Raw genomic sequence first — 23,196 nt, forward strand, 5'->3', positions numbered from 1 at the left:
CAGCATCGGCCTCGATGATATAAGTATTAGAGAGATATCCATAGATGGCTACTTGCAGGAAACTTTTTTTCAGGAAGCTAGAAATGATCCGACAAGTCATAGCAAAGAAGATTGGCCAGCAAACCCTCATTCCACACACGGTCTGGATTGGGTTATTTCAAATATGTGTATGACATGCGATAGAAGGTCGCCTGTTGATAGTTGTTTCCGAAAGCCTTACTGATTATCGCTCAAGATTTTAAAGCCTTTCAAATATTCAAGGATATGTTGGTTCGTGACTTTCTTCCTGAATTTTTATATCACTGATAGCAAAGCGACTGGTTTATAGTTATTCGAAAAATTTTTATTTCCTTTTTTAGGAATAGGCTAAACGCGAGCAATATTCCAACAGGAAGGAAAAGCCACTTCCTTGTATGACAGGTTGAAAAGTGTGCAAAATACTGGTGCGACTTTATTTGCTCACTTTTTGAGTACAATGACTTCATCAGAGCCAGACGCCTGTGTAGTGGAATGCCAGTTGTTCAGTTGGTAGATTTGCTTTTTCTATGGCTGTGTTTGCAATTGAACTATCCGCTTCTGTTAGTGGTGGAATTGTGGATTTTGTGAAGTTTCGATTAACAGCCTTGGCTACCGACTAGAAAGATCTAGACCCGTTGGGATTCGCAAGCAGTTTAGCCCTGTTTCTCTGACTGTTATTTGCTTCCATTTATTCTAAGTTTGCAGCTGTTCGGTTTTTGTCACTGGAATTTTTGCGCCACTGCTTGTAGGCGAGCTTTCTGGAGGCAACAGCTTGCTTGCAATTTTGTTTGCCGTTAGATGTTCGTTTCATTGAAAAACGAATATATGCTTCCATGTATGATAGAATAAATTCCGTGACTTCGAAAGCACAAGTTATGAGATCATTAGAGCTGAAACAAGCATCTAGTCAGGTGAAAGTTCGGAAGTGGTCTTGAAGATACTCCCACATAGCGGATCTGTAATGCAAAACTTTTCGCGACTTAGATTGTTCCCCAACAGTCATTGGTAATTCATTCAACACTGAAATGAATTTGTAGTCAGAAGATCTCAATAGAGACATTACGGTGACTGTGTAAATTTCTTGATTGGTTGTTAGGTATTGCTAAGTTTTTCCCGGGGGTTGACCAATAAATGTGTACACTGAATAATAAAACTCAACTTTATTTCACTTTAAATACATCAAACACTTCACCTAAAATTTCAACTATCGCCTTACTAGATCGCTTCGCATACCGCACTGTTACTTTCACTTGACTGTATCGATATGCTCGTGGCTAGCGTTTATATATCGTAATCGAATGCGCTAGAAAATTTCGCCGGAATTCCGTCGATATCGGTAGCATTATTCTCGCTACATCTAGAGTGGCAGCGAACATCGAACATTCGTGCGCTCTTAGCTACGTCACGATTGGTTCATGGCTATCAGTGGCGCTCGGCGTTATTTTCTGTAGGGCATGATTTACAACTGTATAGATCCAGAAGACTGGCATATTCCCCATCACGGTCAGGAATCTTGGTTGGCTCATTTATGATCTGAGTAATTCCACTGATTATTGCAAAAGCCTCAGCTTAGCGACCTTGTTCGTCGTTGATATTTGAAAATTTGAGCAATTTGATATTGTGCATATTGAAGTCAGTGAATATGGAAATTCCGGCACTGGTATGAATGATTTGCAGAAAGTCAATGGTGTTTGCATTTAAAGAGAATAGTGTCCTATATTGTGTATCGCTTGGTGGTCGATAAACGCAGCATATGAATATAGTGATCTGTGATATTTTTTTAAACCACATAACATCAAAGTTGACTGGAGAGATCGTTGACTGAAAAGAGATATTCCAAAGTTACGTCACAAACGGGAGTGGAAATTATAGCCGGGATATAGAAAATTGACAGGGTGTGTTGAAGCACTGACTTTGGTTTTGGTAAATGCAATAATATGAAGACTATTTGTTTGCAGATATTGGTGCCCCAAGTTTATATTTGAGTTGAGTCCTCTGATGTTGTAGAAATCAATTTTGAAGTTGCTAGTGGGCCTTTTAGCAACTGCAGTTACCATGCTATTCTTCTGTTCGTTATGTAAGAACTCTATTCTTCAAAATCTCGATCCAAACTCTTATTGCTTTTTTTCTGTCACTCAATCTACCTTGTTCGAGTTTCCAATGATTTTGGTCATTTCCTGGTTAAATCCTTCCAGAATACATCAGAAAAACTTGGTGGCTTCTTGTTGACCATGACCCAGTGAATGTTGGGAGAATTTTTGGATTTAACTCTTGAACGAAACTGTGATTCCCATATAATGATTCTTCAACTCTAATTTTGTTGCCAAAGACACATCGAACTATGAACTGGATAACCCAATTTTTGTTTAATAACGTTGCGATAATAGGGAATAATCAATCAATTTTACACCGATTGACACTGACGTCATATAGCGTGAATTCAATGTTTCTTTCAAAATGATTTTGATGACTTATTTTTGATTTTTTTTAACAAGATTTGAGCAGGAATTGAATAATTAATGAATTTTTGTTGAGTTGTCAATTTTAAAAAGTTTCAATTTAAAGTGTACGATTTTGGGGAGATGTCATGACCCTGTCACCCACCTTTCGAACCGCGAAGGCGATACATACTTGTTAATAATATTATCGGTTGAACAATTAATCAATAAACACTATAAAAAACTGATTATAGAACGATATTCAACTCAATTATTTAGTTATTTGTCATCTGGGCTTCTATCTCCAATCACAAATATAATACCATCACAATAATTCGAACGCCAGCCCTTACAGTTCATCCCTTCGGAAGAGAAGCTTTCTAAATGAGCTTAGCAACCCATTTCTGCCTCTCTTATCACCCGAATCCCAATAGTGCCAAATTGTGATCCAATTCCATATTCTACAACAGTTGGATTCAGTTTTCCAATTTGACTAACGTTGCATAAGCCATCTGCTACTTTCTACGAACTTGTTATTAGTCTGTTCAGCCCTTGGTTGGGCGATTAGTTTCAGTCTTCGAAATTATGAAATTTTACAGGATCGGACTTAGGATGACATGAAAACGAATGTGGGAAAAACATACATCAAAGTGCCACCGTTGTTTTATGGCTGGTTCATTTGATATTATAATACATCCAACAGGTTAAGGCCATTAAAAGGAGTATACATTATTGGAGCAGGTAACTATTTCTTAGATAAATGGAAGTATAAGTTCCCATTATGATATTCAGTTAGGAACAAATCTGAACGAATTATTTTTAAATTGATTTAAGGTAGAAAAAATGTATCTATATTTATTGACACTATAGCACATACAGGTTACTGGACTGTAGAAATGGTGCTGAGAATCGGGTACATCAATGCGGAATGTGACATTTGATCTGGACTAGTAACGCTCGTGACCAGTTTATAGATGAAAATGTTACAAAATGTTACTCAATGTTACAAAATTGAATTCATACTGAAAACAAATAAATGTATTTATTCTTTTCATGTTTCTTAAAATGAGCAAATTTGAAGAATTTCTTCTGAACACTTTCTGAAGCAGCAATGTACTGACATTAATATTGAACTTGTTTGAAATAATTGTATCGAGTTTGTTGAATATGCCGGGTTTATTATGGACATGTTTCAGTATTAATGTTTTAGTTTCATTACCAGTTCCTTGTTTTTGTAATTTATCTTCATGGTGAAATATAGAAGGAATCTTTTTGAATTATTATACTGTAAGTGAATTGAAACCAATATCCAGATAACATTTCAGCTTCATTTTATTACCAATAATAATTTGAAAATATTTTTTGCCATGTTGGAACATTATTCTAATGACAAAAAGCATAATTTTTTATGAATCCGTGGTTAACGTTTTGGTATTCTGTAGTCCTATTTCTGCACTTTTGTTTGCAGAAAACAGCTTACTCAAATCAGTATTTGCAGCAGATCCAACTGAGAATGGTTCACGAAAGAATAACATTTCCAGAAATACCAAATGCATTTCATCCTATAAAAGCTGACCCAGAAAAAAATTCATGTGAATGGATGAATTAATAAGGAGATTTGTCAACATTACAGTGATAAAAATGGCAGAATTTTGCTATAACACTGAATGTTGAGGTTTTGGCCAATCAAATTGAAAGGTGAAATCAATTATTTAACCAGTCAGGCAGAGAAAGGCAAACCAATGAATTTGGTAATCATTTTCTAGACAGAAGTGTTGTCTATGCTCACCAACAAGAAGTACTCAACGTTTCTTTGAGTGTTTCTTGGTGAATGTTAGGGGATAAAATAGAATAGAGACGAAATAAACAATGCACATATTATATTCAATGAGAACCTTAGAAAAAGAAACAAATTAATAAACAGGTAAAATGTCATTAATAAACAAACAACAAAGAAAAATGTATATTCAATCGTCTTTGTGTTACCATAGTTACAATTGACATTTTACCTATTTACATTTAAAATTTCATATGAAATGATTTGACTGTATCGGTCTTATACGCTGATGATGATCTCAATATACAATTATGAAATACAAAATCGCACAGAGTAAATTTTCAAATGGAAAGCAGGGACTTGTGATTCAATATTTGAAAGATCATTTTCGTTGTCTATTCGAAAAAAAATATGTTGTTTCCAAAGTAAATACAAAAATTTTAAAAATATCCTACAGGCAAAATTAGCTAGAGAGCATTGAGAGCATTGGGAACCTAACAGGTGATACCTGATATGAACAAAAAAGAAAACAGTAGATGGTTAGGTGTTCACGTAGAACGTCTTGTCAACGTCCGAATCCTAAATAACACTGTCGTTATTTTTTCTTTGAGTCAGTTGAAACTAGTGGTGAGTTCTGCAAATCCAATCAGAGGAAGTTCAATAGCATAACATCAGGTGATCGTGTTGCTATATTTTATACGATATGATTTCATTATGATGGGTCCATCACGCTTGAACCATCATGCTGGATCCATATGATTTCAACTGAAACCTGTTGGCTTTCTGGATTAGGATATGGTTTTGTTCTTACTTACTTTGATCAAGTTCTGAATGGTAATTGATGTCTCTAGAGTTTCCGCTTATTGTGACGAATTTTGCTAATCAGAAGATTGTATTTTTCAAATTTTGTATTGAGTTTGAAAAATATTATATTTTCAAATCGAAATGGAACTAATTTCGAATGAGGTTAAACAATTCGCTGTTTCACCCTCCAGAAAAGAACCATCCGCCTGATTGGAGATGCGAACATCACATGCAACCTTGATAGCCTGGAACATCGAGGAAAGGTTGGAGATTTTGTCTCTCGTCTAAAGATACTTTTACGGGAAGTGTTCAAGTGACTTGGCACATTTGATTCCACCAAAAGCGGTGCATATCAGAAATACGCGACGGACTGTGGGTGCTAATCGTTTTGAGGTTCAACTCAACACCTCGAACTTCACTGTTTAAGAACTCTTTCATCTGAAGAACTGCGTTTATGTGGAATAAACTTCCTGAGAACGTTTTTCCAAATGGATTTGATCTCCAGCGATTCAAATCCAATGTGAATCGCTACTTTCGCACAGGCACCGCTCTGAGAGCGCCTTGAGGATTTTCCTGTAGTGCTTGTGTTTTGTCCTTAAAAAAGTGAGAGTAGTTGTTTCGAGAGGTATTTTTTCTTCCAGATTGTGTCTGAAATTTGCAATATCTGCATATCCTTGTATAAAGTTAAATTTGAAATTATTTGTTTTCTTCTTTTCTTTTAGAGATTTTCACATTTTTTGTATGAAGATGTAGAAAGCCAAAACCTTTCTTTCCAAAAAAAATAATATCTTCTGAAAATATTCCCTTTAGAATTTGAACAAAATTCCTGAGACTGGAATTGAATCAAATTAGCGTATGAATGTCATTATGTACTGTCATCGATGACATGAGTAGATTCATTCGTGACATAAAGTCGTAATGTTATGAATGAATTGAGTGCTTCATCTTGTAATGGTACCCATATTGGTGGTGAAAAGGCAATAAAGCAAGTAACTCATTCTGAAACATCGATGTCCGCCTTTGAAGATGACAATGTTCCATGTAAATGAAATTTTACCTCTTTCGTATAGTATATTGTGTAACGATCCTGTGAATGATATCTGATTGAATTCCATTAAGAATGTTTGAAGTACATATTGAATGGGCATAAGTGTTTTTGTATTATTCAATGTTCATATAAAAGTAGTTGTTTCGAGAGGTCTCTTTTCTTCTAGTTTTGCCTGAAAATTGTTTCTGTGCAAGATTTGCATATCTTTGTAAAGAGTTTATTTTGAAATTATTTGCTTTCTTCTTTTTTTTTGAAAGATTTTAACATTTTTGTAGGAAGACGGAGGAGTAGAAAGCCAAAACTTTTCTATTCCAAAAATCAAACTCTCTTATAACTATACCCTTTTCAATCTGAACTCAATAATATAGTTAGATCACAAAATTCAACTATCATATTATTCTGCAAGGCATACTCACTTAAATCATTTGACGGCATAATTTCTTCTCAAACTGGTTTTCGATGAAGCGACAAAACAATTGGAGGTCTCAGCAATGAAGGCAGAAAGAAAGGTTTCGTTTGAATTTGGAATATTAATAGTAATCAGAGACGCCAACTATGACGTTAATCTCAAAAACGTATAGTGGAGAGATTTATGACCAGAAAGCAGCTCCGTAAATTATATTTTATAGGAAAAATGTTGATCATTGAACTGAAAATTGTTAAGATATGAATTGTGAAGGTGATGCGGTGAATATGGTGCCCAAAATAACTGAAAAGTTGTAATTTTCGAAACTTTTTAAGGCACCGATTCTTTTTTTTGGATTCGTTATCTACATGTCAAAATACGTAAGTACGTCCATTTTTTGTCAAAATTCTAAACGAAAATTTAAGGCGGCTTCTTAGATCTCTGATTTCTTAAGTGATATGGTTTCAACTCGTTCGGTCTTTCAAAGTTTTCAATCCGATTTCCATCTACAATTTTAAAGTTTGTTTCTGATGATTTTCTAACGTTAGTTTCTCAGAAGACGAGTGCATTTTTTCCTCATTGTTATTCACCTAGAACCATTATGTTGCTTGAACATTTTTTTTCATTCAGGGTACAAGTTTGATCTTCCTCTTGAAGATGATCACTTGGTGATCGAAATACGTGTCGAGGTGTTAAAATAACGGTTCGGTGTTGGGAAAAAACTCCTAATATTCAGGGTACAGGAGGCAATAATAGTTCGCAGACGATAACTATGTGTATTTTGACGACTTTTGAGTTAATTTTTCCACGATTTCCTTTTGAATGTGTCATATAGCAGGAGCATCCAAACAGTCAAATTTCGAAACATACGGTTTTCTGCTGGACCACAATTCAGCTGGCATTTTCAAAAATGATCTTTTTACGGGATATTCCAAGTTTCTTCACCGACAATGGGTTCATTTTTAAAGATGAATGAAGAGAATATTTTTACTATTTCACAAACTTTATTTTCCAATATCCACAAATACTTTCACAGTAAGACATATGATGCATTCCTTTTTTTTTTCTAATATATTCTACAGATCTCGATGAAAACAATCATTTATTCTACACCCCTGAAAGCAACTCATTTATAGTGTTTCATCAGGAATAAGAGTATGTTTGTGGACTTCACACTTCCCAATGTGAGAATTCCTGAGGGAAATTTATATGAAAATGGTTTCTGGAACTTCAGCATTTGTCAAAATACCTTCCGGAGACGAGATAAAAATATTTCCACTCCCATTGCGGGCAATGATGGGGAGAATCAAGAGGATAAGGAGGACAAATAAAAAACGAACAGGATATTTGAAACTTCGAGAATTACGTTGTCCTTTAGGGAAATGATATATACTTTGGTAATACCCAACGTGAATATATCAAATATTCCGAGGTTTCCAGTTAGATTGACGTTTCTGGTCACAATACATTTTTATTCAGATTGTACGATTATCTGGGCAACTGTTGAAATATTTTTTATTTGTCCATGACAGTATCCTATGATTCTATATGATTATACGCCTTCTAAATTAAGTTTAAAAACAAACGGTTTGTTTTTTGAATGAACAAGGATAATCAAAATGTCAGTTTCAGTCAAAATAAACGTCAAATTAAACTGCCAATAATTGAACTTGAGAAATTTGGTGATGAAATTAGGGTTTGGCTCTTCTTTTCGAGTCAATTCAAGCTTATTGCTGAGGACCAATGTATAGATAATGAGGACAAGTTTCAGTACTTTATTCAAGCTACTATCCCAAGTCCAGAGCACGTTGATTAGTAGAAAGTTTTCCACCTGTCTCGAACAATATCCCAAACGTTACTGAATGTTTGAAATCTCGATTTGGTAGAGAAGATCTGGTATTTGAATACTATATTCGATAGCTTTTGAAATTGAACAATATGAATAATAAAGTACTTTTGAGTTCTTTATATGATAGAATGGAATCTTAGTTGAGGTCATCAAAAACGTTACGTTTTACATCGGATAAATGTGCAGCCATTTTATATCCGTTAGTAGAGTCGTACCTTCTGGAAGAGAACGTACCTTCTGGAAGGAACTCTTATAATTCTGACTCAACTTTGAAATTTCGTTTAGATTCATCAATGTCTGTCTGAATAGAGAGGCAGACGAATACTCAACGAATGGATTTGTATACGGTTTTCACCACTAGACGAATGAATCTGTTTAAATATGATATCTGACAGAGGTTGAGACGGTGGTTGCTAACTGTGCGAGATATCATCGAAAACGCTGCCTAATCTCATTGATATATAACAAAATAATTCACTGTATATTCTTCTTTTGAAGATTCACAAAAAGTCCATTTCGAAATTTAAAAAAATGGTTACATATATCGTGGTATTTGAAAAGTTCTTTAGACGAAAACGAAATTAATGATTATCAAATAAATATATCAGTTACCTACATTTTATGCACATTATAATTATCGTCCATTACACCATACAATCCAAATTATTACTATAGTCTAGGAGTACTGAATTTAAAGTTACAGCGCGAGAAAATTAATCAAGCGGCCGCGGCCAGCTCTGTTACGCCTGCAACGCAAAGTACGGAAATCGCATTTAGAAAATGCCAAAATTAGGTACTTTTCAGGTGATCTGTAACATACACCACAATTCAATATTCGAAGTTGCGTTGCTACCATCACATAATGCTAAGATGCTATTATAATAATAAAATAATGAATGTTAAGGGAACACTATTAAGTGCTAATTAAGTGATAAACGGTGAGGATCGTAAAATTTTCTAATTAATAAACAAAAGCTTCAAATTTCGCTAAACAACAGATCTAAGAATCAGGTCTCTCGAAAACGAGGACGAATGCTCTATCAGGTATGAACTAAGCGTGGTAATAAAGTGCTAATCAAGTGCTTGCAAGAAATTGAGATGAAAACGACCGCGAATAAGCGAAAAAAATTCAAGATACCTGATTTGAGAAAAAAATTAACAATATGCAATAAAGTCTTGAGATACTCGTAAACTAATACATAGACAATTAAAATAAAGTGCTAATCAAGTGCTCACTAGATATTCATAGTAAAACTAGATTCTTTAATGCCTATGAGGCTCATGAACCTGAAAACCACCATGACTGTGTTTTTATAGTACGTTATTTAATGAATAAGGGCAAGAAATTAAAGTGCTAATTAGGTGCTCACTAGATAAATAATAGTAAACCAGCCCGGCTGCCGACCGACCGACCGGTAGCCGGGACGTGGATGCTTTGTTCACTCTGTCAATCGACCGATGTGTGAGTCGATGGTTCAAGCCCCAGGCTGAACGCTCAATTTTCACTTGCTATCGTTCAACGCGTGCTAGGAATCACACGTTAAAAGGTAAGACCTCTTTAGTTCTTAGCTCGCACAAGTTTCGATTTCTGAGGGTTATCGTTCGTAGCTGCGATAGCTGGTTAGCGGAAAAAACATATTTTAAATATTTTTTAAAGGTGGTTATCGGGTCCATGGTGGTTATCGGGTCCATAAGCCCCATATGAATTATGTAATCTAGATTTACTATAAATATCTAATAAGTACCTAATTAACACTTCATTCTCATACCCTTACTTATCGAGGAACGTTCTGTAAGAACTCAGTCCATCGGTCATAGCACATAGCAATTAGCACTTTGATTTCTTGTCCTTATTCATCAAAAAACTCAGTACATCAGTCATGGTTGTTTTCAGAGGTCCATGAGCCTCATAGGCATTAAAGAATCTAGTTCCACTATGAATATCTAGTGAGCACTTAATTAGCACTTTATTTTGATTGTCTATGTATTAGTTTTCGAGTATCTCAATACTTTATTGCATATTGTTATTTTTTTTTCTCAAATCGGGTATCTAGAATTTTTTTTCGCTTATTCGCGGTCGTTTTCATCTTAATTTCTAGCAAGCACCTAATTAGCACTTTATTACCACGCTTAGTTCATACCTGATAAAGCATTCTTCCTCGTTTTCGAGATACCTGATTCTTATATCTGTTGTTTAGCGAAATTGCAAGCTTTTGTTTATCAATTAGAAAATTTTACGATCCTCACCGTTCAGCACTCAATTAGCACCTAATAGTGTTTGTTCCCTTAACATTCATTATTTTATTATTACTTTCATTGCGTTGCAAGCATCACATAATGCTAGTAACGCAACTTTGAGTATTGAGTTGCGGTGTAAGCTACAGAGCACCCAATTTTTGAATTCAGCACCTAAAAAGTACCTAATTTTGGCATTTTCTAAATGCGATTTCCGTACTTTTCGTTGCTGGCGTAAGAGAGCTACCGCGGCTGGGGTCTGACAAACCGGATGCTTCATGGTTGTATTTTTGTTTTGTATTTGGGTAGATAGATACTTTTGTATTCCCAAATGAAAATTAATAGTTGTCAACATACTTTTGTTTGAATCAATTTTATCCAAGATCACTATTATTGGTTACTAGTTGGGATACTCGGCTTTGCTCAGGGAGTTGATATGAGATTGGGTGTCAGTTGGACTGAAAAAATAAACTTCCAATTAAACGAGGTCGATAGATCTTGCTTTATATAATAATAATAATAATAATAATATCGTCTTCAAATATATTTTTCAAGTAAATCAAACAGGTACAATTTGACTGTTATATGAAGACCAAAGACGGAGTTCAATTTACATGATGACAAGTCATCATTCAATTGCTCTTCCACTTAACCTCATATACCACTTAACCTTATATACCTTATGTACCAAAATTGAAAGTCGACTCTTTCAGTTGTATTGCCAATTGCATATGAAGAGAGACTATTCTAATTCCTCAAAATAGGAAACTTTCTTCCAATTCAACAGACACAATATTCTAATAGATTGGTACAGAAAACCTTTTAGCTCAGGAAGATATATAAACTACTGATCATATCACAAATACTCGATGAAAGCGAATCTAGTGAAACAAATGAAAAATAGATGAAAATGAAATATATGTTACCTAAATAAAAGACTATGATTGAACAATTGAATAAATAAAAATAAAGAAATGGAAAAAGAAAATAAAAATAAAAAGTGGAGAGATTCCAAGTCACGTTAGTTCACGACGTTTCGATTGTTAGTATCTACAATCGTCTTTGGGTGATGACTGGGCGACGATTGTAGATACTAACAATCGAAACGTCGTGAACTAACGTGACTTGGAATCTCTCCACTTTTTATTTTTATTTTATTTTTTCATTTCTTTATTTTTATTTATTCAATTGTTCTATTTTTACTTGTATTTTATTTTCACTATTATTTCATTTCAGGTTTATTTTGGTTAATATAATTGTTATTTTCAGCTATTCATTTTCAATTCTTCTTTTTTAGTTGTTTCAGGGATTTCAAATCATTTTATATAGTAGACAATGGAAGTCCGAATTAGTGAAATTCATCATGAAACATTGTCAATCACCTTCATACATATTTATATATATATATATATATATATATATATATATATTTATATATATATATATATATATATATATATATATATATATATATATGAGCTGTTTTCTCGGTTTCAATATATATATATATATATATATATATATATATATATATATATATATATATATATATATATATATATATATATATGTATATTGTTATGGAAAAGTTTGTTACTGGAAGTTTTGTAAAACCCGGATTGATATTATAATTATTTACTCAAAAAGGCCAGATACTTTACTTTAGTTTGTGGAATCTCATCTTTGATTCTTAATAATGGTAATGCACCAAAAGGTTTTGAATGGTCAACAATGTTCCAGAATATTCCACAGCATTCAGAACTCTTCTGGAATATTTCATAATGACCTGACATATTCAGGACTATTTCCATAACACAGATATGTAATATCGACTGTTCTGAAAATTCCAGGACGAAATTCACAGCCTACTATATATACAGCAACTGTTAAAATGGTTCTTGGACAGTGGAAAATACCTGTTGTTTTGGAATCGCATTAGTAATGCGATCCTGTGAATTCTCCATGAATTCAGGCTTGGTTGCATGAAATCTAGATTTCAGATGTCCCCACAAAATGAAGATTTTGATAGCAAATATTCTCCCACTCCATCTACCAGGTAGCGTTTTATCCAGAACTTGTCGTTTGTCATTGTATCTCTAATTAAAATTTCCAACAAGGAAAATAGTCCAACTGAGTAATCACTGAAAGTAGCAGTTCCAACTGTTGATTTTTGGGACGTTGCGTGAATCTCATGGTAGATCCATAAAATCGTGTCGGACCAGTAACGACAATCATGTCGAGAAGTGAGAATTGAAAAGGTAATTTATATAACTATTTCGGATATTGTTTCACAAAATTGAAAATGTAATCGTCATTTTGATTCATTTCTTAAAGAAGTTGAATTTTATATGGGAGTCATTTATTTTTATTTAGATGTTGAAGGTACTTTGGGAGTGATTAATGTTACGAGATTTTATTTCGAAATATTCATATATGTATATCTCGATACGGTCTTCAAACTTATTAAATAAGGACGTGACAGAATATCGAATATATGACTTGAAGTGTCTTCAAATGTTAGTGTCCAATATATAATTCAGTGATAGTGATGTTTAATGTAACCTATACCTTTGACCTATTTGTTCAATTTCTGTTATTATTATGCAAAAAAGTCCATTAGCATTGTCGAAGATCACTGAGAGAAACGTCAAGAAATAATATTTCTGTTCTAGTTCGGAAAAAGTGTTCGTGAAATATTTAAATATTGTTTATATGAACGTTAATTCCATGACAAACGTTGTTAAGGTGATGATGATCAAGAACATGTATCAACCATTTCTTTGGTCGTCCCATTGTTGGGATACGTATAATAAGAAAATACTATCTGCAAATGGAAAAAGCTTGATAATGTTTATGAATCTCCTACTATTGAACAACCAAAAAGATTTCAAACTGAGACATCTCTTTGTTTTCTCAGAAGGGGATTTATTGAGTGCAACAATCGGTCACCCGGCACAATGCGGGAAATCCGTTTTTGTCTGATTTCAAAGAAAACCAATCATATTTATTCAAATTTGTGTTGGCTCCATCATTATATTTTTAATCCTTCGCTGCCTGGCCTAAGATGAAATCTGTGAGAGGTGTGAGAGAGAGAGGACTACCGTCGTTCCGTTGCCATGGCGACAGGATCGATAAAAGCGGTCGCTGATGCTGCTGAGCTTTCATCATTTCCCAGGGAAATTGTGCTCGATTCCCAGAACTTTCGTTGTTCGTATAATATTGGAGAAAGCTCGATGCCTATTTTTGGTACACGGGATGCAGGCTGGCTGAATCGGGAGTGGTTTTTGATATAGACTCCGACTATGTGAGTTATGCTACGCTACGATGAAATAGATCACAGTTTTTCCAGGATTCAGAATGCAATTTTATATGAAAAATGTTCGAAAGCTTTCAAGATACCATTCATTTTTTAACTCTCTGACGTTCGAAATGAAATAGTAATTTTGAGTTATTCTTGTCACTTCATGGACATACCTATACAAAATTTCTACATCAATCTTGAAATGTTGGCTTTGTTTCTACTTACATGGCTGAATTTGTTATTATAGCGGCTACGAAATTTTTAAAAAAGCTACACGTCCATATTTGAAAAAAATTATAATGAAATCTAATGTCAGATTATAACAAATTTAAAATATTTTCTTATTAGTCAGTGGGCTATGCTTGAAGACAGGCAGTAAACAAATCTAAAGAAATGAACTTTAAATGTTCAAGCCCGTTTCGGATATACCTACACACTAGGTGGAATTGACTGACGCCTATCAGAAAACAACTACTCCACTGGCTAATACCACGAACGGCGTTGGATTATATCCGAAAGGCGTCAGTGCATATCTGTTTAAAATCAGTTTTTCCGTCAATCAGCTGTCGCCACCATACGAACGGCAACTCTCAGAAGTTGAGAAACTTGTGCCAGCTAATGACTAACGAGGTCTTACCTTTCAAGATGTGATTCCTACCACGTCATATGCAATTGGCAATACAACTGAAAGAGTCGGCCTTCAATTTTGGAACGGGCACACTTGCAGACCAAGTGGCTAAGGAGCCTGAAACCGGTCTGCATATGTACCCGTTCCAAAATTGAAGGTCGACTCTTTGAGTTGTATTGCCAATTGCATATGCAGAACATTTTCTGTGAAGATTCCTGCACTGACGCCTGTCGGATATAATCCACGAACGCCATTCGTGGTATTAGCCAGTGGAGTAGTTGTTTTCTGATAGGTGTTAGTCCATTCAACCTACAGTGTAGGTATATCCGAGACAGGCTGGAACATTCCAAGTTCATTTCTTTAGATAAAATAGTATTGAAAGTTCAGTTTTTTTTTATATCATTCGAAATGGGGACGATAGAGACAAAAAATGAAATTCCACAATTATAGTTTTCGGCGAAAATTTAAAAAGAAAAACACTAATATTGTCGATCTGAAGAGAGACTATTCTAATTCCTCAAAATAGGAAACTTTCTTCCAATTCAACCGACACAATATTCTGATAGATTGGTACAGAAAACTTTTTAGTTCAGGAAGATATATAAACTTCTGGTCGTATCACAAACATACTTTACTTTAGTTTGTGGAATCTTATCTTTAATTCTTAATAATGGTAATGCAAAAAGATATCACTGATAACCATTCCAAAACTAGTTTTTTTCCGATGTAGTTCAAACATCTCAATATATTCAATGAACCATCAGCCACCAGCCATATTTTCCTAAATTACAAGAACAAATTAGTAAATAATTTTATATCATAATAAACAAAATTGAATTATTTAGAAAATCAAGATTAACAAAATTGACTCAAAAAGTTCATGAAACTGAATAAAGAAAGATCACTCAGTATATAAATATGTTTCAATTTATATCATGGCAAACCAAGACAGAGGAAAGGAAGGAAAATACCACCAGTTGTGGCAATAGGAAATTTTGAATCGAAATTAAGAAAAACTGAAAGACCTGAAATAAAGAGTGGTTATAAACATTGTCAATTATTGGTAATATTATAAGAATATCAGTATAGATTGTATTATAAACTATGTATAAATTAATCAAAATGCGGGAAATAACAAATTTTGAGTTCGTTGCCATGCAAGAAAATTTGAGATGAGTGTTACCAAGGAAATATCAACGTGGGGTGTTGTCAAGCCAAGCCACGAGGAGTTAGACGTGAAAAAGATCGAGTGAATTGAAAAACAGAATTAAAAAGTTAAACTGAACAAAACCTAGAAAAAAATCAGTATTGATCAATGAATATATATCAATATTATAAAAAGAATAGTGAAAACTCACCCAGAAAATAAATTTGGACTCCTGAAATTCTACAACTACACCCAAGGACCCATTGTTTAGGGAAGGAGCAACTTGTAAGGTATTTAAAAAGCGTCATATATAGAACTGACCATATCTTCGATACAATTTTGCAACAACATCCAGGGGTTTTCCAGAACTTTCACAGTAAACTTTTGTGCGCCATATACAACACTTTGAATATTAACAATCGTTTTGAACTGATGTAAAATTGAAAATATATAGATAAATATCCTTGTATACTATTCCACTACCGGGTCAGTAGTTCCATAGAATAGTTTCTGAGAAGTTCAAACAGAATTTATATTTGTGAATTTATAATTTCCTAGAAGTACGTTATTTAGCTGCAGTTTAGGTTAGCAGGTAAGAGTTGTATCAAAACAACAATTTCAGTTTTTTGTATTTCAACCTTTATCTTGAAATTTTTTTTGTTTGAAACATTTTACTAAAAAATTTCATTTGGTAAAACAATTTTCAATACAAATTGGTGATACAACAAACACAAAACCGTTTCCAAGAACTCTACCTTGGGCCAGAGAGCCGCATGGTCTTTAATCTGACTGAGCCGAGCAAATGAGAAATTTTAAGGTAAGAAATTGCAACAAACTGTGAATATCTGTCTGGACTTTTTAGTAACCGAGTATATTTTAATAAATTTAAAAAATTAATGATCTCAACACTAGTAGTGAAGAAAACTAACATATATGTTCAGCTTAAAAGATGCTTACCGGCATATACAGTTCTTAGTAATATTGATATACACATTTTCAATAAATTTCTGCACGGAAATCAATTTTCCGATGCACCTTTCCAAAATTATTATTCTCTGAAAGAATTTTGGTAATAATATCAATGTTCGTGTTGTATGTCCATAATGTGCTAGGTTGGGTTGATACTCATGTCTAGTTTTCAGTAGATATTGTCTTGGTGAAGAATAAACAATAGATATATCTATCATTTCTCTGAGAAATTTGCACTAGATCATTCCAAGAGATGTAGTGGTCTCAGATGAATTAGACTTCAACGTAAGTGCGCTTACTGAAATTCATGGCCCTTGAATGCAGGAAGAGAATGGCTCCATTATTCTTGTTTGAAGCTGAAGTTCGCGGTATCCTCTAAAAGTTCAAGGTTTATTTTACTTGCTTTGTTTGAATAATTGGTGATTATTGAGATTTTGCCTATTCATCGAATTTGCTGATTGCTATCACTTTGGCTAATGATGGTCGAGCTCGGGTGGTGAAGGATGAGTATTATTGTACTCATTGTATTATTGTATGAGTACTGCTAATCAATAAGTTACATATTGATCCAAAATATCATACACTCATTGAGTTTTCAATCAATTAATTTTTTAATTTATAAAATAACGAAAAAGATTTTTCGCTATTCCAAAGTAGATGGCTCCAAACTAATCATCAGTTATACAAAAATAACTAAAGAGCATGAAAATGTTAACTAATGTTCTACAATAAAACATACAGTTGACCTATGAAAGTAAATTGGCCTTAACAATTAATTGCTTACCAGAACATAGTAAGCGAACTCCAAAAGTTTGACTTCAACCTGACCTCAACCTTAGTTTACCCAAACTAACCTAAATTAATTTGATGTCATTTTTTATTTGGTGATGAACCTACATTTTATAGCAATCATAGTCATGACTATGTCATCACCCGAAGACGATTGTAGATACTAACAATCGAAACGTCGTGAACTAACGTGACTTGGAATCTCTCCACTTTTTATTTTTATTTTTATTTTCTTTTTTCATTTCTTTATTTTTATTTATTCAATTGTTCAATCATAGTCTTTTATTTAGGTAGTCTAATCATTTAACATATTTAGTCTTTAGATACCATTCTAATTACAGTCATCACTAGAAACAGTTACAATTACTGTAATTTGTTTGGTACAAGTTTTTTACAAGTGATTTATTTATTTTTGTTAAAAAGGCTTAGGATCCCCAAGTAATTTTGTTGGTTATGATGTTTGGTCCCTTCAATAAATTTTGGAAGTTGTGGTCGTCTTGAACTTCAACAACAATTATTGTCTTTATGATAAAAATAATCTTTTTTTCTATGATGTCATGGAGTCAGGCGACAAAAAAACAAATTGACACCCTGTGACACTATTCGATTCTCATTTATTTCAAAGAAGGGAAATTATATATCCTCACGCTACTCATCATCTTATTTTCTTTCAGATTGCAACATCCAGCTGCTATTGAATGTTTTAACATCAGAGTGAGAATACTTTCATTTCTCAAGTTCAATGGGCCGGAATTAATGAAAATTCGAAATCGACGAATAAAAAGGAAAAAAAGGAGAATATCAGTGTGTTTTCATTGATTCCAATTTTCACCCCTGCCAATACATCAAAGAAATGGCAAAAGTTACTATAATGATAATTTTATGATGTTGGTATCGATTGTTTCAAGAGTTTTTTTCGCTTTCAGAGTTTACTTCAGACTGTAATATTTTAGTTCAATCGAAATGAGCGCCATTCGAATCAGTGCACTTTTGCCAAGGGAACACAAGTCGATTCATTCCGTCAGCATAAAATTTGGATGCTCGCCATTCAATGGAGTCGACGAACGCCGTTTTTGTCTGGTCCGATTTGACGAAAGTTCTACCGATGTGAAAGTTATCAGAGTGCTGGAAAAGATGGTAGTCGGTTGGGAGAGGTCTGGGCAGTATGATGGATGAGGCAGAACTTCAACGTTCAATTCTTTCAATTTTCGGACGGTGATTTGGGAAACGTGCAGACGAGCGTTATCGTAGAGCAGAATCATACCTCTTCTGTTAACCAGTACCGGCCGCTGCTGCTGCTGAAATTTTATTTTAGGTTAAGTATGCAAATGCGTGAACATTCTCGATTTCCTTGAATTACTTTTCTGAATCTATCTTTATCTCTCTATCTAGATTTATCAATGGTACTCATCATTGAGTTTTTTTTTCAGTTTGGGTTTATTGTGAGTGAATTTAATTAATATGGATATTGGAAAAGAATGAAAATATTGAAATTGCGCTGTGTAAACACGTTTGATCTTCTGTAAACCTATTGAACTGAAATCAAAGTATTCTACAAGTATCTAATGTTACATCTGTGGACCCTTTGGTTAAGATATTTTTTAGATTTTTCATTATGACAACCCTTTAAATGAGTTTTCAAAACTCACCGTCTCATGAAATGAAAAAAAAGGGGTTTTAAACTAACCAATATATGGAAGACCTTTCTAGTGATATCAGGTACGTTTTGCCACATTATTCTACTTCAGATCTGTCCGTCCTGCCAAAAGTTATCCCCAATAGCTGCACGATCAAAATATGGAGTACCGGAACAGGAAAGAACTTTAGGCGGTAATGACTCAATTTGAAATAAGATAAGTGAGAACCAAACGCACATATCAACATCATATACAATGGTGAGGCAGTCATTACGTTTCATTTTTGAGAAATTATATGTATCTTTTTTTTTTCGAATTTTTATTTACAAACTCAATTTACCCTTTCACTGATATTGAAATGTACATTTCAACTGTACGAACCATATGTAACGTTATACTTGGATCATCACTTTTGAGACACCACATAAGAAACAATATCACCTCATTTCACCCAGTAATAATAATAATAATAAAAAGAACCTGCTCATCGATAGATGTGTAACACAGGACTCGATACAATATAAGCGTAACCTCTCTATGGCCTGGATCGATTACCGTAAGGCATTTGATACAATTTCGCATAAGCTCATCTTGCATTTGCTTAGATGCCTTGCGATATTCGACAAAATAGTGAGATGCATTGAACAACTGATACCACTTTAGCGAACTCGCTTCACCATAACATCTGGTCAAGCAAGAGTCTAAACAGGATAGGTCACTTTTAGAAGGGGTGTATTTCAGAGTTATTCACACAGTCCCCTTCTCTTCTGTACTTCATGCTTCTGGAGAGAAAGATCTCCATCAGTCCTTGAGGGTGGTGAAAGAGTACACGCATGCAATCGGTATGAAATTCGGGATAGACAAATGTGCAATGGTCCATCTCAAAAGAGGACGATGCGGCGACTACGGAGAGGATGTGCAGCTCGTAGAAGTTGGAAGCATCCTACACCAACTGGATGCCGGAGAGACGTATACTTATTTTGGGGTGGAACAACGCCACTCACAAGAGGTAACAGCAGTGAAAAACTCTCTCCGCAGCAAGTATCAGCACAAACTTCGACAGATCTTGTCATTGGAACTGTCGGGGAAGAACAAAGTTACTGCAACAAATATGCTTGCCGTTCCAATCTTACTCTACTCGTTTGGAGTAGTGAAGTGGACTCGGGAGGAGCTGTATCAACTCGACGTAAAGACTCGAAAAATGCATCTCTATAGAAGTTTGCATCCCAAATCGTCCGTTCCACGGTTATACTTCCCCCGACAACAGGGAGGCCGTGGACTTTTGAGTTTGGAGTGTCTACATGACAGAATGGTACTGGATACAGTCTGTAAAGTCGCCAGGAGTTCGGATCCCCTTCTCTGCATGGTCCATGACCATGAGACAGCAGGAATTGGAGCATTTCTCTTTAGGGCAGCTGCCCGAGCAGCTGATGAACTCGATATAGTTTTCGACTCCGAACAAGGTATTCCAAAAACACTTTATTGTGAGATTTTCACTAAATTGTTTTACAAAAACGCAACACGTGTTTCGCCATACAATGGCTTCATCTGGCGTGTCTTTCAAGTTGAAAGACACGCCAGATGAAGCCATTGTATGGCGAAACACGTGTTGCGTTTTTGTAAAACAATTTAGTGAAAATCTCACAATAAAGTGTTTTTGGAATACGTTAGTTATGGATTTTCATCAAGTATCGGCCGATTCCATCATATATCCGAACAAGGTGACCACAACTCTGTCACCGAGTTGGAACCTGTTCAGCAAAAAGCTCAGATAAAAGCCGCAGAGATCACATTACTTCTGCGGGGACACAAGGATAAGCCAATGCATGGTGCCTTCTTCGATAACATTGGAGACCTTGGCTTATCAAAGCTCCTGACGTTATTTTTTCTCAGGTTGAGTGGGCTGAAGTAGGAAACTGAGGAGTTCACCATGGCTTGCCAGGATGGTGTCTTCAACACCTCAGTCTACCGCAGTCGCGTGATGGGTATAAAGGTTCCTGAAGGTGCAGGGCCTGCCGCGAGGCACCCAAGACCCTAATGCACTTGCTATCAGCATGTCCAGCATATGCGGTCTCGGCCTATATCCATCGACATAACGCGGCCCTAAGAGTGTTACATTACCATCTACGGCACTCTTACGGTATTGAAGAGACACCGGTGTTGTCCTACGCTCCGGGGGATATTGAATCCGTTATAGGGAACGAGAAGTGCCGAATTTATTGGAACTATTCGTTCCCCACCCTCAGGCTCATACAAGCTAATAATCCTGATGCAGTACTTCTCGACCAACAGAGCAAAACGATATTTGTTGTGGAGTTTTCAGCTCCTGGCGAGACGAATATCATCAGAAAAGAGGAGGAAAAATGGACAAAATATCGAGATTTTCTCTTCGAACTCCGTAGACTCTATCCAGATCACTCTGTCAAGATAGTTGTTCTGATTATTGGACTCCTTGGTTGAATGATGTCCTCTCTACACTCGAATCTTGAAATCATACCGGCTTGCCGCACTAAAGCAGAAATATTAGCCGCACAGATGCAGAAGGCTGTCATTCTTGGTTCACTGTGTTTACTCAGGGCACATGCTTCTCGGACCCAATGATCACTTACCTCACTGTGTGGGGAGTGGTCATTGGTTAATAATGCTGGCGCGCCCTCCCGAATGTAATGGGGCTTCGGAAGATAGGGCCTGACCAGCGCACACTACGGCGAAAAAAAAATGCATTCACGTAGGAAAGAAGAATACAGAACAATGTATTAAGAAGATAAAGGTGAATAAATGGGTACTCCATAAGTGTTTTTCACACTTGTTTCGAGAAAATACAATGCAATAAAACTTATAAATGATAAACATACTGACTGACAATTGCGGAAATATGAAAAAATCCAATGAGTATCAGTCTGAGTCTGAATCTAAAAATAAATATTTACAAATCATTCGCACACACGCATATAAATATGTAACTATAGGGGTGCGCAAAAGTCCGGAATGAAATTAATATCTTTTTAACCAGTACTTTAGGAAGAAAACGCGGAAACACGTCAGTTGATGTCACGTTGTACGCATTTTTTGACAATAAAATGAATTTTTTTTTCAACCCCTTAGCTGCAACCCTCCCCAACTTTTTTTTTCAAATGCAAACTTATGTCGTGTATGGTCTCATTGAAAAGCTCGTAAAAAATGGAATCTGACCATAACCTTAATTTTTTTGTACTCATGCGGTTACCACGAAATGAGAAAAAACTCTTTTAAAACCAAAAAAGTTAGAAATACCTACTTAGTGCTATCTACGGGTAAATTAACGTTGCAAAAAACAAATAAGTGGTGATGATGTACATTGCTCAACAATTGCTAAGGATCACCAGTAACTACTTTCTAAAAGTTTACAAATTTTATGAACATACCAACCGAACCGGGCACCACAACAAATTTTATTGATTTATGTGTAAAACTGATAACGTAATGTAGCATCAACATTCTGTGGATAATTTTTCACCAAAAACTTACACATAAAATCAGTTCCATCCCAAGCAATTGTTGACCAGTGTACCTCAAAAAGAGAAAAAGATTGTTGCATTTTTTGTACCAAAAGAAGTGGCCAGCCACATGTTTTAGACGAAGACCAAAAATTGGATATTGCCGTATCTCTGCAGGAAGATCCACATTTGTCAACGGTTTCATTAGCCCAAAACAAACCTGCGTCTAGACGTACGATTGGGAGGTTTTTGAAAACAGAAAAATACCACCCATACAAGGTATGTCTTGTCCAAGAGCTCTTGGAAGATGACTATGACAGGCGTTTGCAATTTTGTGAGGAAATAATGAGGCGATGTGACGAGAATAATGGGTTTCCACTCAACATACTCTTTTCGGACGAAGCTAATTTTTATTTACATGGAGTAGTTAACAGGCACAACTATCGATTCTGGAGTCAGGAAAACCCACACTGGATATGCGAAGCTCGTACGCAGCGTCCTCAGAAAGTAAATGTATGGACAGGCATCATCAACAACAGAATATTAGGGCCATACGTTTTTGAGGGAAACCTTACAGCTGCACGCTACTTAGACTTTTTACGCTTTGAATTAGTTCCTGCTTTGGCTGTTATGTTTCCCAATGAAGCAGATATAGATATCCCCACTGAAACACT

This window comes from Leptinotarsa decemlineata, unplaced genomic scaffold (genome assembly GCF_025532065.1).
Source record: "Leptinotarsa decemlineata unplaced genomic scaffold, Ldec_3_MD MMD2_tig00000505_RagTag_RagTag, whole genome shotgun sequence".
In the NCBI taxonomy this organism is placed as follows: domain Eukaryota; kingdom Metazoa; phylum Arthropoda; class Insecta; order Coleoptera; family Chrysomelidae; genus Leptinotarsa; species Leptinotarsa decemlineata.